Source organism: Seriola lalandi, unplaced genomic scaffold, assembly GCF_002814215.2.
Source record: "Seriola lalandi dorsalis isolate HSWRI2012SDOR001 ecotype SW California unplaced genomic scaffold, Sedor1 jcf7180002054685, whole genome shotgun sequence".
Taxonomy (NCBI): domain Eukaryota; kingdom Metazoa; phylum Chordata; class Actinopteri; order Carangiformes; family Carangidae; genus Seriola; species Seriola lalandi.
The window spans coordinates 336,730-355,450 of NW_019525238.1; the positions used below are offsets into that span (position 1 = coordinate 336,730).

Below are 18,721 nucleotides of genomic sequence, written 5' to 3' on the forward strand. Positions count from 1 at the left end.
TCAAGACGCTGCTTAGTCTCATCTCAAGGAATCATTCTCCTCTCAGATTCTGATTTCAGTGGTACAGCTGTTCATTAACTGGTCGCTTCTGATTGGCTGTCAATACACCATCAAATCCAGAATTGTGTAACCCTTCATTTCAGTAACAAACAGCTCTCTTGTAGCGCCAATCACCTCATAATCCAGTTATGAGGATTAAATTCTTACTGCAGCTTATTTGGATCAGGACTAACAAGAAATTAATTGAAAGGGGTTGACTGTATAGGAATAAAGCTCTGTGGTTCAGCTGGCAGAACAGACTGCGAAAAGCTCAGAGTGGGTGACAATACTGGTGATATAATTGGGAACATAACACACACTCAAATTGGCTGTCTGCATTACTCACGCGGTGTTGTCATCAATAGCTGGAGGGACATAATTTTCATGTGCTGAAGCTGTGGACCCTAAAGGTACAGGCAAATAAACCCAAATACTTAAATCAAACCAATTAAAGCGTACACACTGACACACACTACTGTTCATGTCCCTGATGTGATAATTGCTGGAGGTGTGTTCCTGAAATCCAAAGTAGGACTCTCTTACCTACAGATGCACAAAATTTCACAAGGACCTGAAAAGCTGTAATTAAAGGGTGACACATTTCTGCTCTTCTCCCACTGTGTGTGGGATGGCCTGAAATAGAATTGCAGGGTTTCAACAGGCAAATCGCACTCTACACCGCTGCACAGGCACAATCCTGCATCTCGCACAGAGAAATGGATATGGCCTGGTGTTCCCGAGCCTTCTCTGTCTTTGTGGGAATTTCACCAAATGATTTGACGGACAGATGTGATTGGAGATGATGACAAGGAGGGCTGAGGAGCGGTGGGGCTGCCACAGGAGAGTGACTCTGTCTGAAATGGCAACACACACACACACACATACACACACACACACACACACACACACACACACACACACACAAAGCGGTTCACATACACACACACAGAGCGGTTCATCTTCCAGAGCGAGCCCATGACCTGTGTGAGTGCAGCTGGGCGGGCAGCGGAGCATGTTCTCCCTCGACTGCTGCTGCTGGTGATTCACAAACTGAAGCTAAATCCTGTTGTGTGATGCCATTTACATCATTTGCCTGAGGGTGTAGTCTTTAATATGGGGCCATTACTATTCCACAGAGCCTTGTGTTGGGGGTGGGCCCTTACATGTGTGCTATATCTGTGCAGGCGTGTATCTATTTGTCTGTACATGTGTGTGTGTTAATGTGCCTGCGTGATAATGTGTGTGTGTGAGAGAGAGAGAGAGAAAGAACAGCAAAGAAAGAGTCTGTTGCTATGCGTTTTTGCACGTCCTCCCACGGGTCTCTTCATATGAAGCATCATGGCAGAGAGGAGCTGAACACATATAGCTGTATAATAGCCATTTTCCAGTGATCAGCAACACTCTAGCAGTAAAACCACTGAGAGCCTCAGCGCAGCATTACAGGTCAGGCATATCTCTGAGTCGTCTTGATGCTGTGAGGGACAAGGACTTGAACCCCCTTAAATTGCTTGCCAGATTTCTCCATTACTTCGATGGATTCCTGGGTTAGATTCAACTGTTGAATCAAAGCACTGTGTTATTTTCACAGACTAACCTGTGGTGTTAGAGTTATGCTTCATTGGTTATTATGTAATTTTTGAGTTGCATAATGGCTCAAAAACTAGGTTCACATTTGAATGAGGGAGAAAGGAGGACAGTGTAACAGTGTCCTCCTTTCTCCCTCTCTCTGGAAACACCGGTAATGTGTGGGGTTTCCACGAAGAAAGCCCCAAACAATTTCTTAAGTTTTATGCTCTAAGTTCTACAAATGAAATGACAAAATAGGTTTCTAAATTTATCACAAATTACAAATTAATTTGGAAAAAACACTCAAAATAATGCACGCTTCCATCCACTACCATTATGTAAATAGATAAACAGCAGGTGGCACTAATTTTCCAAGTGGGTGCCACTGTTTTAGAATGGTTTTTATCTTACTTGTCGAATAGGAGGTTCTGTAGCTCTGTTAACAACCATGTCTCTTTGTTTTCTTGTGTGAAGTATGGCGTGCCTCAGGGGTCAGTTCTAGGACCAATTTTATTCTACCTATACATGATTCCCCTGGGCACATTATTTAAAGACATGGTGTTTCTTTTCATTTTAATACTGATGACATGCAACTGTATCTGCCAGTTAGATCCACTGACCCTGGAACACTGAGTTCTCTGAATGACTGCTCCTGTGGTGTTAAAAACTGGATTTCAAATCATTTTCTTCAGCTTCTTCAGCTGAACTCAAACAAAACTGAGATCCTTGTTATTGGATCCCAGACCTTGTTAAAACTAATTCTGCCATCTGTTGGTTCCCTGTCAGATAATATTAAGCCTGTTGCAAAAAATCTCAGCATCTGGTTTGACAGCAGTTTTTTGATCTGACGAGTCTTTTCAACAGGTGACATAATTTCTCAGTGCCATGCCAAAATCTTTAAAACCCACTGTTTTACAATAAATCCCTTTTATGATGTGACAACACAGAGGTTAAAGTTTGGTTAGGTTTAGGCACAAAAACAATTTGGTTTGGGTTAAAATAAGTACTTGGTTAGGTTTAGGGGAAAACGTTATTATTTGGACTAAAATTTCTCCTCATTAAAGGAGCTGTTTGTAAGTTTTGCTATTGCTACAAAGCCAATGTCCAGAAGAAATGTTGCAAGTTCAGTATCAAACTTCAGTCCTTTATTCTTCAAAAGCTGTCTCCAGCGCTGGAAAGCAACGTTAACTATTGTTTCTATTACTTCTTTTCTTCTACTGAAGTTAGCACACTAATTAGCTAGTCCAAGTCTGGCTGGACCCATTGTCAATTTCTGATAGCGATTCATTGTAGCTTCCAATCTGTCTTGAAGACATGACGCTGCTCAGAGGGCGTATAATAGCCTCTTGTATTATGAAGTCAACACTGACTCAAGTTCTTGCCTAACGACAATCACCACCGCCTGCTGATGGCAAGAAACCATATTTGGTGGCAGAGAAAACTTACAAATAGCCTGTTTAAGGTTATGTTTTAAGGACATGTATCATCATGGTCATAATAATAAACACGTAGTTAAGGTTTGGAAATGCTGTGTAGATTAAAATAACCACTGTTGAATATAGGAAACAGGAAACCAGCCTTGGTATCCCATGTTAAAGTTGGTAATTGCGGCTGGATTATGTTTTCATGCCTCTGTGCCGGCGACAGCCAGAGTTGGAGGAATTGTTTTTTCATCCGTTCAACCATGTGTCCGTGGCATTCTCGTGAACTTGAAATCTCAGTAATATCTTGAAGAATTTCTTCAAAACTGGCAAAAACTGTCGCTTGGGCTGGATGAACTGATTAGATTTTGGTCAAAGGTCACTGTGACCTCACAAAACAAATTCTTGGCCATAACTCACAAATTCATACATTCTAATTGTGACACAATTTAAATCAAATGTCTGCTAGGATAGATTGATGAAGTGATGACATTTTAATCCCAATGGTCAAAGGTCACCTTCACTGTGACATCATAATGTTCTGCAAATACACTGGCCGTTAATCAATGCTTTAACTCAGGAAGGTGAGATTTTGACCATATTTCCTCCAACTTGGCACGTTGACAGACGCATACAACCGCAAGGCGGTAATTCTGGTTTGTAAATTTAAAAAGGATATATTGTTAATTTACATATTTGGCAGATTCAAATATGTCAATACTGAAGATTGCAACATCAACAACACTGCAGCACAAATATAGTGTGATCCTAAGAGGAGCTTGGTGTTAAATGAATATGAGCCAACATAATTTTGTTCATGGGTTAAGTTCTGACAAGGGCACGTAAAACACCAGTGTCCACACAGTCCCACTGTGATAAATTATAAAAGAGGTAAATTATTCAGGGCCAAGTAGAGAAAGCCTTTCTCTATTCTGACATGTATGACTGATAACAACTGGGCTTCGAAGTGACAGTACTGTGTGAATTTCACAATCTCAGCACTCGCTCCAGAAATAATGTTATGAATCTCGATATATTTCCATAATCTCTCTTTTACTGGCACTGAACTGGCCACAAATGTTTTTTTTTGTTGTTTTTTTTTAAAACAAACGCAGAGGGCTGAAAAATGTGTGGATGCTGCCATATTGGAATCATTTACTGCTCCCCGTGCGTGTGTAAAGCGCTGTGCATATGAAAGAGACGTCTTTTGGTGTTCAGTCTGGAGATGAGTTGCCTGAGACCTTTACAATGTTCTGGACTGATTTGTCAGTTAGCATGATAAAGTATGAGCGGTACACTGGAGAACGGAGCGAGTTGCCTCCTAAATATTCACACTATATTCTACAAAACAGAATATAGGCCCAAGAGGTTTGAATGGAGCTGAGCATTGCTTTAAATATTGTTGTGCAGTGAAAAAACAGCATGGAAAATCCACGTCCAATAACGTCTGTTTGCCACTGAGCTTTCGGTTTAAGAAAAAAAAAGGAATCCAATACTGACTATATAGAATTGAGTACCCAGCCAAATTCAAAAGAGTGGCGAGAGTAGCCACTGAAGGAATGATTCAGTTGACACCCTTGATCGTTGTTGTAGCCTTTTTTGAAAAGCAATGCTTTTGTGCAGCAACGAATCAACAATGGACATGTAATGACTCACGCCAGAGTCGTTCCAGAGCGAACAAAGAAATATAAATTGACTGTGACAGTACAAAAGAAGCAGACAGTGATTTGGGACAAATCGATTGGATCTCAGTAGATAAAGTCAAAGCTAGATTCTGAAAAGAACAAATCTGTGTCTATGTATGTCACAGTCTGAAGCTGCTGCAGGTGAATTTGTCCCAGTGAATTTGTAAATCTGTGAATCACTTACACCTCCATGACTGGAAAACCGGAATTGCACACTGAGAAGAAAATTATACTGGGCAGCTACCAGTAGGAGTATGAGTACATATAGACAGGTGGGCACCACCATTATCTCTGATAGAGGCTTTTTTTTACACTGACCTCTGACCCCTGCCAATGAGATGCTTCAGAAATGTTCACTGGACTTCACCAAGACTGACCAGCATGTCTGTATGGCTGAATGAAGAATACATAACATCATAACAGAGAGCCATGACAATGCAACAGGCCAATTTTGGACTGTGTACAGAGGTGATCAGTTACCATTAGCCTAAAAGCCATTCAGCTAACAGCTCAAAGCTGTAGACATTATCACAAAACATAATTAACTAATGAGAAAAACCTGGTGGCCATTCACAGTGAGTCTGTGCAGCTGAAGGGCAGCAACAAGATGCCGCACCTAAATGGGTTAGCCCAGCACCAGGGACGATTATTGTGTGTGTGTGTGTGTGTGTGTGTGTGTGTGTGTGTGTGTGTGTGGTGGGCTGTGCCGGGTTGGGATAAGAGGAACAATTATGATACTCGCTCATTTTGTGATAAGAGCTGCTACTGAGCTGGAAAGAGAAATAAATATATTAAGCAGCTTAATAGAGGGCAGATAACTGAATAAGGTTTAGTGAAAGAAAAGACAGAAAGTGAGCTGGAGATTATGTAGAGCAACATAAAAAGGATAAAAGGATAACAATGGAGTTGAGGAGACAAGGGGTCCAAGGGGGGAAGTATGTGTTCCTGACTGAACTACAAATGGAGACTAATCGGCCTTGAGGTTGCCAGGTTTCAAATTTAAGTGCATCTGCAAAGCCATCAGTCTGTCTGGTCAAAAGACAGCATGGGGTCTAATCAAGTATAGGCCAGTTAAAAGAATGCTTGGATAGTTACGAAACATGTAAAAATCAATCTAGTCTTACAGATTTTAAAGCTCGTTACTGTCTAAACTGCTATAGATAATGTTCAGGCTCAACAAGTTCTTATCAGCAAACACTGATGTAGATGTCAGCTAAACAAATTCCCTTAGCAGTTAAAGACACAATAACCTAAATAAGACAACTAACAAACTCATATATGAAGGTATACTATAGTAATCTGAGCTCATTGAGATTCATTAGCCCCTAATTGGTTTTTAACAATGAAGCTCTTGTCCAAAGGCAATGAATCTAGTATAACATCTGTTCAGCGAAGCCTATAAGACTACATACAAAATGGAAAGCTCTGTATATGTTGTCGGATTAACAAGTGCTATTAAATCACGCCTGTTATAAGAGTAAGAGGTACTTAGCTTCTCCAAAGCCATTATTGGATGATTTAGCGCTTGCCTGAGTGACGCTCTGTGCAGGCAATGCATGATACTGTGAGCCCAGGAGAACGGGGGAACGTCCCGCTGTTGGAAAAATCATTAGCTGAAACCTCAAATTCAATTACCTCCTTGGTGCTGGATCTCCCCCGATGGTCCTCCAGAGGACTTTGAGGCCAAAATAGCTCCCATAACTCCCCCACTTTTGTGAACTCCCTCGCCGAATGAGAGAGCAGGCATCAGCAGCCGCCATCGATGGAAACAACACAATCAGAAATGTTCGGAGAAACACTTAGGGAGCTTGTGGGGAGCGGCGAAAGTAAACAAATACAAATCAAGCTCAAAATGTGAGGGGCATGATTTGCTGTGGCACAGGACTGAGTGACCACACATTTGGATGGGACGCACACAGAAACATGTTACAGGTTTTCGCACAGTGGTCGCCGCTTCAAATCAAACCCAAACATCACGCAACAGCTGTGGAAGGTTCTCAGATCCTCTATGTAAGTAAAAGTAGCAATTATCCAAATGAAAACTATTTCGTTACAAGAACGTATTATTAGCAAAATGTACTCAAAGCATCTAAGTACTTGTTCTGCAGTAAAATGCCACCCTCCAAAGGGTGAAAAGAAAAATCTGAGGGGTCATGAGATGATAAATGATATGATCTATGTTCATTTCTTTTTGCACTTTTCTTTAATCTGTGAAGTATTGGATAATATGACCTCTTTGGGCCTAAATCTGTTATTTAAATGAATTTGAAAATAAAAATTTAAATGTGAGAGGTTTGGAGGATACAGTGTCTCTTTGGTGGAGCTGCTAACAACGAAGAGACATCTGAAACATGACAAGACACTACCTTTTTGTAAGGGGTCACACGCCAAAAGCCTGTAGTGGTCGAATAAATGTAGAACAAAAAAGTTCAATATTGCCCTCTGAAATGTAGTGGAGCAGAAGCAGGAATTAGCATAAAATGAACATACTGAAGTAAAGTACAAGCACCTTAAAAATTGTACTTAAGAATCCTCCTGTATGTGCCAGACTTTCCAAAGTCCACCAACATGGTCTTTTATGTAAAAAAAAAAAAAAAAAAACAGTTAAGAGAAAAGATGTGTGTGTGTGTATAAAAGAGAGAAAAAGAAAGTTATGGACGGAGAGGTAAAAAGGGACTGTGTAGGATGTGAGCACCTTTCTATACTCTTGGCCTCCAGGGAGCCCTGAGGGAACAACTGAGCCCTGCAGTGGGAGCGCTGTTGGTTCGCCATGGGCTGACACAAGTGGATTAGCAGCGATCTAATTCTGCTAGATGAGGGGGTTGATGAGAGGCAGGTGGCACAGCATAGAGCAAGGGAGAGGATCTGTTGGTTAGAAGTATTTGACTGTGTGTGTGTGTGTGTGTGTGTGTGTGTGTGTGTGTGTGTGTGTGTGTGTGTGTGGTTTTCACAAAGGAGGTGTAATAGTTAACAGCTTTTGCCTGTGTCACAGTCTCATCTCGTCAGAGCCGAGTGACGCAGAGCTCATAAGAGGAAACCAAAGCCTTGCGATCTCTAAAGTAATTCCACTGCAGCCTCATGGGAATGGAAGATTTAATGGATCACGCACTGTTGACTTTTGCTACATCATCTCAAGGGTGTAACGCTGCTTTTACATTTACATACATAACATAAATTTCCTTGTCAGGAAATTTGAAATTAAATCAACTTAAATCCTGAATAGAAATGACTCTAAGCCTTTACACATAAGGGTGTATGGCCAAATACTGTCCTTGCTATTGTGCTATTTAGTAAATGTTAGCAAAGCACCAGACTGACGTACCAACGTTCCTAAATACATAGATAGTAATGACGCCATGACAATTTTGACATAACTATTACAATGATCATATCAGCGACTTGAAACTGGCAGCTCTAATGAAAGGTCAGATACAGTATTTGCCTTTCCGCTGTTGTGGATTCATCTCATTCATTTATTTATTTACTTATTGTCTGAATGGAAATGAACTGCTCCACCCAATACAAAGGGTTTACTGAATCACATTATTGGCCATACTGTCCTACTCATAACCTGTTTTTTGGCCAAGATGGGATAGCATTCAAAAATAAGACAGAATATACTTCACATTGTTTTTATTTGCCCTGTATTATCATATTAGAGTTGAACAGATCTGCAGGTGAAGTCCTCAGTCTGAGGAGACCGATGGAACTATGGATATGATACACTGGAGAAAAAAACTCTACTTTTGATTTGAAATCATAAAACTTTATTTCTATATAAACATATATAGGGCCTATATTTTTGTTTTTATATTATAGTAGTTGAAATTGGAAAGCAACATAAAATATAAGAAGCTGGGGGAGATGACATGAATACCAGAGGCCCTTGCTGGATTTGGACCCAGGACTTTTGGGGTGATATGGGATTCTTTCCAGCTCCTCATTTATGCATCCTTGTCCTTTTGTTTCTCTGTACACCATTTGTTTTATTGTATTATTTAAGAGTTAAAACAATTTCAGAGCATATTATTAAAACAAATAAACACTGGATGTTCTGTTTGATTCTGGACGGTTTCTTTTGGACGGTGAAAAACTAGAAAAGTGTATATAATACTTATAATACTTAAAGTCTATGGTTAAATGAAAACTATAAATTCTGTCTTCTCTATCTTCACATTTGGCACAATTCAAAATGTGACTTGGATCAGAATACTTTGCCCTAAAACTATGTGTTTGGATGGTGGTGTATGTTTTGACATTGATCACAATTGTCCATAAAAGGGGTGTTTCTGTATGAATAGGTGACAAGTTAGAAAACCTTCTGTCACTTATATATCGTCAGACTGTGCGTTCTTGATTAATCAGCTGAGAGGCATCAGCCGGCAAATCTGTTCAGCAGCTGGATACTGCAGTTGATCTCATTGGACTGTAAAAGATGATAAAGCCAACAAAAGACAATGATTTATTACGTGCTTGTTAGGCACGTCAGTGGTTGGTTGATTATTAATAATGAGCAGTTTGCTGAAACTATCGTATACAATATAACATGCATTTTATTTTCACATCTGCCATGTTACCTTAAAAGAGATTAGTACAAAGATTAGAGAATGTAGCCATAAGTTAACTGAGAAATATAAGACTTGTTACAATAATACATCACATTATCTGATCAAAACCAAGCCCTGAGACAACAGAACAACATAAATCAAGCCTCTACAAGCACCTTTACTATATAAAGATGTGGGAAATCACTTCAAATGACACTTGACTCAGTAAGGATGTTCTACTTGTGCTAACTCCTCCATCCATTCCCATCATTCCTCTTATCAGGGTAGAGGAAGTGATGTCAGTGAGAAATGAAGAACCAATGGTATGTACTTTAGTACTTCAGTCAGCACTACAGAAGCACACTTAGTTTGTACGTATCAATGAAAGATGGAGGGAGAACACACAAGAGTGTATGTGTGTGTGTGTGTGTGTGTGTGTGTGTGTGTGTGTGTGTGTGTGTGTGTGTGTGTGTGTGTGTGTGTACACATTTTGGTGAGTAGGAAAATTTCAGAAGCCCAGTAATGATGCCATTAATATGAGGATGGAGTGGGTGCTAAACCTCAGGGCACAGCAGCACCACAGACGGTTCCCCTGGAATTCATTTTCCTTGTATCCATGAGTCAGTGAGGCCAAACTAGCACCACAATCAACAGCAACAACACCAGCGGCAGCGGCAGCAGCAGCGGCAGCAGCATCATGCTGTCACTCTCCCCTGGCAACAATCCATACACCTGCACTATGACTGCAGCCTTTGTTTGTCCCTGTTTCTCTTTTCCTCTCAACTCCTCTCTGGGTCTAACTTTTAATTTAAGCGACACAGTCTTTCTCTGACTAAGCATAAACTGCATATTGTTCTTTTAGTGATCCTTATCATAAGCCAGTCAGCACTTCCTAGGATACACAGAGATTGGGTGGAAACTGCTGAGACGCACAGTGCTACGTTGCTTAAGAAACACGCCGTGGTGAATCGAGTTTAAACCCCAAGCTTTATGAATCTCTGTATCCTCCTCCTCCTCCTCCTCCGCCTCCTCCTCTATTCTTCCAGTTCATCTCCTTTCTTCTTTTCATCCTACAGAAGTGTGTGGGGGCCATTTCGAAATAGACGCCTCACAACTGTCAAAGGGACTAGCCAGTAAGAGAGCAGATGGCAGCAAGAGCGAGTCCAGATGGGAATTTTTGGCCAGAATAGCGAGGTTAGTGCAGAATCACCCCGACACTAAATGCCGAGGAATCTTTAAAGAAGCAAAGAGAGTCATAATGTTGGTGTTGATTAGTCCCCAATAATGTTGCAGACAGGACCATGACCCAGCTTTGGGAACAATTACAGAAGTTTGCTATGATCGAGTCGCAGCGGTCTCAGCACTACAATAAGCTTTAATGAGCAAGTTAATGATTGGTTTATTCTCACCAATTAAGGGGCTTTAATATGGCACTTGGGAGAACATTAGTCATCAGCCAGCAGGCAGCCGCAGGGAATCATACAGGATCCACTTCAAGAGGAGCTTGATTGTGGTAACGACCAGTTGGAGGCTAAATATTCACCTTTCGCTCCACATGGAAATCAAACCAAGCCGTTTGCACCTCAAACATTATATTGACCATGAGTCACTGGATTTTGTCTCAGCATATTTTGAACTGAGCATGTTCCTTTTAGCATTTGGGTAGCAAACATACAGGCTCTCTTTTCACTCGCCAAGATGATCAAATCATTTATCTGCATTAATTCCTTGTGGCAGCATTTTGAAGATATCCTGCTACACCATCATTACCCAATCCTTCACCAGAATAGTTCAGTTAAAAGACGGGACCATCTTATTGGAAAAATCAATCCTGGTGGGTTTCTGAGTGGAGTAAGAGTAAAGTCAATAAAACGAGAAACACTCAATAATCATTCATCTGGTCATCAAAGCAAAGGAGAAGAATATCCCTACATGAGCAGTGAGTTCTGCAGCTAATGTTTTTAAATCATTTTTATGAGCACAACCAAGTCTGGATTTGTTGCTCCCTCACATCACATCAGCAACAGCAAACCCATCTAATACTACTCCACACACATGTGAATTATGCTGGTTATTGTCAGCCCTGAAACAACAAGTGTGTTTCTTTTCTAGGTGTAGGCATTTAGACCACAGCTTTTATTTTTTTTTAGGCATGTATACGACACAGGTTTTATTGAATCAATGTTTAAACATCTTTATCCTACATTATTCTAGTCTGATGCAGTTCTCTCACCGTTCTGATGGTTTTTAAATCATGGATTTTAAATAATAAAGGCTGTTGATACTCAAAATAAACACAATGGTGTGTGTGTTAATAGTAATGACTGAACATGTAACCCGGTGCAATGGTGAAAAAATTAGGGGTTTTAAATACGTTTGTGATTACAATGGAGGTCTAAACAGAGGTAAATGCTATATAAGGGTTTGACTAAACATATAATATTTGTTAGTAGGATCAGTTCGTTGTTGGTGTTGGTCTTTTCATGGGATTTGTTGACAGTCATAAAATATCATCAGACCATGATGATCCCATGATATCCATGAAGGCGCCTCTTTATTAATATGGTAAATCAGGTTGATACTAACCAGCGGTCTGTGTTATTACAGGATACTTGCTGCTGTTTTGACTTCTTACAGTAGATCTTTCTTCACACAGTTTTATTTTGTCCGTTGTGGTTCACAAATGTTGTTTACTGCTTCTATCTATGTTGTAGTTTTAATTAGTTTATCGGGCTGTTTCACATCCTCTGACGACAAACCGCTTTTTTAAACTTCCCTTTTTATTCTCTTCTCTTTATTCCTGGAGCAGGAGTAGTGAGGGACATTGTGGACATTTTGGGGCAATTTTGCAATTTTTACGTTATTAGCGTTGTAAGTAAACTACAGTATGACTTGTTGGTTGTCTGAATAGATTTGACAGACTATTCCTTTTATTAAGAACAATATTAAAAGCCTCCCCGTGTGAGAGCATTATGTAACACCATACAGTTTTAAGATGCTTAAAATGGTTTACTAAAATGTTTTGATCAATTTTGATGTTGTATTCACAAACATTACTGATGCAAATAAACATTTAGCAGCAGCATCAGAAAAGTTTAGAATGAGTTATGGACACTCCTTGTATCAAGACAAGTCAATCACTTATATATATATATATATATACTGTATATATACTGTATATATCTGCTACCTTTAAGTTCTTCATGTTTTATTATGCTATGTCTATGGTACAGCAGTCTGGACTAGCACTAAGTCTTATAATATTTGGCTGTTTTTATCCTGAAATACAATAAAAGAGCAATCCTTCCTCAGCCTACCTTTGTCTTTCACTCAGGGCACAATGAGGACCTAAAACAGTGGCACAAATAATTTAATGTTCTTAAATCTCAAAGTGAAAGCTTGAGACTTCAGTTACAGTCTGTTGTTAAAATACGGCTGAAATATGCAAAGGTTTTAGACTGTGCTGAAAGGGGAAGGGGCCCTATTGAAGCTGCATATATACAGGGCCCTATTTTTGTCCCTTCTAATGCTAATTTAGTGGATTTGTGTAGTAAACTTTCTTTGCAGGGAATCATTGCAGTGTCACTTGCACGTGTGGTAGTAGGTTCCCATATTAATGTAGTCTAGCTACAGGTCAACCCATCTCTCCATTTTAACTCAAACCTGTTTATTAATTCATTTGAACAACACATTTGATCTGTGCAATAAAAATGTTATTCAGTTTCACATTAACTACCATAGCAGCAAGCGCTAATTTTGCTGGGGTCAACATAAATGTATTTACAAAACTTTTAGTCTGTATTTTCATTGACATGTCTTTAACTGTCCGTCAAACAGACATAGACACATTTAAATTTGAAGCCATGTGTTTTTGATGACTCTTTTATAAACTTACTTTTTAAGGTTTAGTTATGGCTTTCTTAAACCATCAAGTAAGGCTGCAGTCACACAGACTTCGTCACACTGCCTGATGTTATGGTTGTCGTCATCTGTGAACTCCCCCACACACATACACCTCACATGTTTACATGGAAGAGTGATTAGAAAAAGGGACACACATTCACTGACCCTAAGTTAATGTAAAAGTGTTGCACCTGAAGTGTCCGGTGGCACGGTGGTGCTCCGGGTACCTGGGACAAGTCTTTAAAAGTAGCAGGGCGAGCAGTCAGGTCTCAGCACATGGCGTCATACTGAATGTCACACTCCAAACCTACAGTCCTTTGTTGTACTGTGAAAAGGCTGCTTCAGTGTTATCATCCATGTTGAGCTTTTCTCTTAGATGACAGTTTGTGCTCTTTGTTCTGGCTGTGTCTCGTGACGGGTCTGCAGTGTGCTGTGTGAGTCTCGGGCTGCGTCACCACTGACTGTAATGGCTGAACACTGCAGGGTGGAAAAACCACTGCAGCCTGGATATATTTATATCTTCTTTTTTTTTCTTTTTTTTTTGTTTTGTTTTCAAAAACTAGAAAGAAAACATATGATCTGAGACATTTTAATCAAATAAGATGAGTGTTATGAGCAAGTTGTTAATATTCATATTAACAAGAGCGACAGGGTACGGTTCTTGTCGCTGTATACACAGCAGTAAAGAGTAAAATAACAGTAACGGCGAGTGACTTTCCTCAGCAGCTAATTTGTCAGAGACCGTGTGCGATAGAAAGACTGTGACTGTGATCAATAATGTGTTTGTACACAAAAACACAAAAGATCTAAAGCTTGATTTTCAGGGAACACAACAATTTAGACAGAGCTGGTCCTCACCATTACCTCCTCAGTGAATACAAATTCCCATTTTAATTTAATCAGGCGCAGCAGGACGAGCTCCTGGGGTCCTGCTTGGAATTGACTGCGGTGCAATACAGGTTTCATTTCCTGTCCTTTCTAAGCTTTTCTAAAAGGCAGTGTTTTAAGCTACTGTACAAACTATCACCATGGCAACCAGAGCTATCCTAAAAATGCAACAAAATGGATATAACCACAGCATGAAAAAACAAAAAGCCACCTCTGACAAATTCATCTGTAATTACAGAAACAAATCTTTTATCTGGCGCTCACTATTTTTTGAGTGGGAGGGCTACTGTAATACATGGGTGGGAAGGGGGTAATTTATCCAAGAATTTTCTTTTCAGTTCCATCTGTTCATTTCAGTCCTGTACCCCATCACTCCTATCTGTTTCATCAACCTTATGTAAGAGAAAGGTCATAGGATATCTATTATTAAACAACTTGGTCATGGTATATTACATTATTAATCACCTCGGCGTAGTCTCTAAACACACACAGTATGACTTCAACCCGGATTTCATATACGTTTAAGCAAAAATAGGGCTGTAATCTCCCAGGATCGACCCAACATTTAATTAGAGAGAGTCAAGAGGCAGACATTTATGTCAGAATCATAAATAATCTCTTCACAAATTCAGTGAACCTTTTATATGAAAAAATAAATAAATCTCCCACCACAAGTGATTGGTCAGCGGTCTGATGAAGAGCCTCCCTGTGATTATGCTATTGTTAGAAGAAAAACTGAACATGAATGGCAATGCAACTCTAAATACCGAACATGTCCTTTGAGGGAACTGAACAAACAGCCTTTGTGTGGTTGATACGATTGTATAACATCTGACTGAGCCACCTGAACTGTCAGCATATCGGGGCCATAAAAGCAGCACAGAAGCATAAATGTACTGTGAAAGCACCGCATGGGGCAGAGCAGCAAGAGCTCTGAGACACCCGCCCACCCTTCCTGAATCAGCCGTTTCTGTGGCGACCGGAGCGGAGGGGGGTGGAGGGAGATGCTCGGTGAAAGTGAAGAGACAAACATTTGAAACCCGGTGGGAGAAACATGAAGGGAGGGATGCATGGATGGATGGATGGATGGATGGATGGATGGATGGATGGGGGGACAGATATTGAAGGATGGGTGATAAAGGGATGAGGCAGGGTCAATCGGGAGCTGGGGCTGATTCCTCAGCATCACAGTGAGTGACAGATTGACAGTCGGAGGCAAACAACAGCAGCATCCACTGCGAGAGAGACAAACACTTGAGGGTATTTTTCACTCTCAGTGGCAGCCCAGATCACGGTCATGGCTCAGGGGTTTAAACCAAACTAAACGCTGACAATGTCGCCCTGTGAAATCACATTCAGCCACATGGTCCTATTCAAAGGCTCGTATTTTTTTCTGTCCTCAGTGCGTACATCATACAGGCTTGAAGTGAGTCATGGCAGATTAAGATTTACTTCACAAGCAAAGTTCAAAAGAACTCAACTTGATTCAACAAGTTGTGCACTAGGCTAGAAGAAATCATTCTAGACCGACTTGCTGATTCCCTGCGGTACACACTCATGAGCTGCCATTACGCACAAATTACATCCCAGGATGCAACAGTACAAGCGACAAGTGTTAAATACTAACATGGAGGAGAAGGTGCTGAATTGTGATATGTTTGGTTTAGATGATAAATTAGAGCATTACAGCTTCGTATCACAATACAAATCATTTGTTGGCCAAAGCAATTAGTTTAAAAAAAAAATCTAATGAAATGATGATGAATTAAAACTGAGACATCACTTTCACACATTCTGTCAAAAACAGCATATAGGCAACAAAATGTACCATTCGATATTACAACTTAATACCACATTAACAAAACATTGTCCTTTGCATATAAGATTACAGAAAAAAGAGCCACACATCATCGTGCTCATTAGATGGATCTTTGATTCGATGTTCAAAACCTTATTATGTAACAGATTAGACTTTGAACTGAGGATATTGTTGCAATCTTATGCCACTGTGATCGCATCCTGTCAATGCTATGACAAATAGGGATGGATGCAGTAGTTCTCTTGCGCAGTTGAGACAAAAGGCTCACAGTAAGCTCAAGAAAAACAGCGTAAGACTAAAATGTAAACACCTGCAGATTTTCCTGACAATTGTCGATGAACTGCTGTGTCCACACACACTAAGACCCGAAATAAATGCACAATTTGCGTTCCATCAAACACTCGAATCAACCTAAAGCACGCCGTCTGATATAGCTCAGTCTCCTTCATGTTGTTGTTGTTTTTTTTTTCTGTTTCTAAACAAGACTGCAATAACAGTAGCAGAGCTGAAACAGTTCCCACTCCACCCACTTTCTCTTCCAGGGACACATGGAATTACACATGGGGGAAATGTTGGGGGATGAAATCAGACGGATTCACTCCTATCAGAGGCAACGTTTTCCCCAAGTCCCAGTGGTCTTTTTCACTTGTCAGTCATGAGGTAAACAAGCCTTCACACAAGCCAACATGCGTGCAAACATACATGTAAAAACACCCCCACCCGTCACAACCCAACACACACACACACACACACACACACACACACACACACACACACTGATGATGGATGCATCTCATTTCTCAGGGAAAACTTTCAGCAATCCACGTTGATGTCATCGATGTAAATAATAGAAGCTTGTTTTTAATGACAGCAGTAAAAAACACAATAAAGTGATACTCATACTGGATTGTCAAGTCAAAGAGACTATGTCATCATGAGGCTGCTGACACTCACCTGTTTGTGTGGCTGGTGTCAGAGTCCTGGTGTGCGAGGCTGCTCAGACAGCAGCGGAGGGTGCGCAAGGACCGGACTGAGTCGCTCACCGTGGACACATACCAGAGGACGGACTGGCTCTGCTCTGCACTGCACTGCACAGCTCGCAGCGCTCTCCTCTCTCCCCTCCGAGTCTCAGAGACAAACACCAGCTCTGCCTCCGCTGCCTCTCCCTCTCTTGCCTTTCACACGTACTGTAGCAGAAACAGAGGGAAGGCTGGGGGCTGCAGACTCTGGATCAGCACAAGTCTCTCTCTCTCTCTCCTTCCCTCCCTCCCTCCCTCTCTCTCCTCCTCTCTTCCTCGCTCTCTCTCTCTCCCTCTCCTCTAGGCTCTGTGTCTCTCCTCAAGTCTGGCTACAGGCAACCGTGGCTGTAGAGATGAACAGAAAAACAGTGAGGAAGTGTTTCTACATTAAGTTCACTCCCTTTGCAAGCATTTATGTTTTGTGTTTGTGTGTAAGAAGAAGCATGCTCTGACAACAATGCACGCAAGTGTACAGGCGGTGGGAGAAAGCTTTACTCCCACCTCCTGCTCCCCCTTTTTCACCACCACCTACCCACTCACCCACCCTCTTCTTGCCAGCCCCACACCAGCCTGTTGAAGTGAGTCATCAGCTATCAGCCAATGGTACGGCGGCACACAGCCTCCGATTAGAATAACAGGAGTATTTATGCACTCCTGTTTTGAGGGTATGAAAATGAAATGGAGAAATTGTCTGGGAGGACTTGACATACTTTGCTCTGGATGGGTGGATCATGTGATGGTTGAATGTCAGCAAACATTTTCTCCTTGAAGACAATTGTACCCTCTACGATTTCATGTAACATCTATCAAATAATCACTTACAAATCATACAGCATACGGATAATATATGGCTATAAATGTACGGTGTTCATCACTGCATCACTTGTGTGGTGTGACTCACTGTGGTGTATGATTCATTCTATCAAGGCTGCAGCCACATTTGAGTAGAATAAGGTCTGACCCCGCTAACTTTCCTGGGAAAATGAAGGTAAATTACTAAAATAAAGCACAGTCACTGCTCTACTACTGCACAGTGCAATCTGTAACTACGCACTGATGAACGGAGCGTACTGCCTGCCGTGGCAAGTGCCCTTCTGTGTAGTGAAGTGGGAAGCGTTATTTTGGGCGACCGAGGTTCCAAAACTTAAATTGCTTTTCATTTTCTACATGGGCAGTATTTGGTGACTGGCAGTTGGATCAGGGTTTGGATGGACATCAGTAAAAACAATGGAGCGACTGTGGTGTGAAGAAAAACAGCTTCAGTGATAAAAAGTCAAAGAGAAGTCACCACTTCCCAGGGAGCATGATGGTGAGAAAGCATAATCAGAAAGCTTAAAGTATTTTTATGTAACGTTAAATAGTCATGACTAAATAGGTAGCAGTCAAATTTAAAGGTAGGAAAAAGTAGGTATTATGTCTACTGCTGCTTCATTAAGGCAGTGGTTTGAGCAGATATGACAGTGGCCAGAGATCATAGGCAAATTACCCTCCAAGTGTCATCAGATTCACATTCAAAGCTTAATGAATCCTGATTGGTGCAGGAAAATAAGTAGCGTCACGATACCCACTTCAAACCAGAGAGAGGAGAGCACAGACAAAACAATAAAATAAAAATACAAATACAGAAATTTCTTTAGTTAAATAACCAAACTTTGGCATGAAAACTATGTATTTATGTAGGATGTCATTCATAGTAAGAAGCTGGCTGAGAAAAATGGCAACTCTTTCTTCAAATCCCTAATATGAACCATGTTTGCATTTAAAGGACCCATGTGAGCCATGTAGAGTTTATCTCGTGTACAAGCATGTGAGTGACAGCCCTGCCAATGTTTTC

At 40.8% G+C, this 18,721-nt stretch overlaps 1 protein-coding gene across 1 annotated transcript in view; it reads right to left on the reverse strand.

Moving 5' to 3' along the window:
* Nucleotides 1-17,077, reverse strand: part of LOC111667142 (prickle-like protein 2) — a 37,581-nt gene extending 20,504 nt beyond the window's left edge. The window contains exon 1 of the mRNA XM_023422735.2: nt 16,823-17,077. The gene's annotated coding sequence lies outside the window, so the exon portion shown is untranslated. The remainder of the gene's footprint in view (nt 1-16,822) is intronic.
* Nucleotides 17,078-18,721: the final 1,644 nt, after the last annotated feature.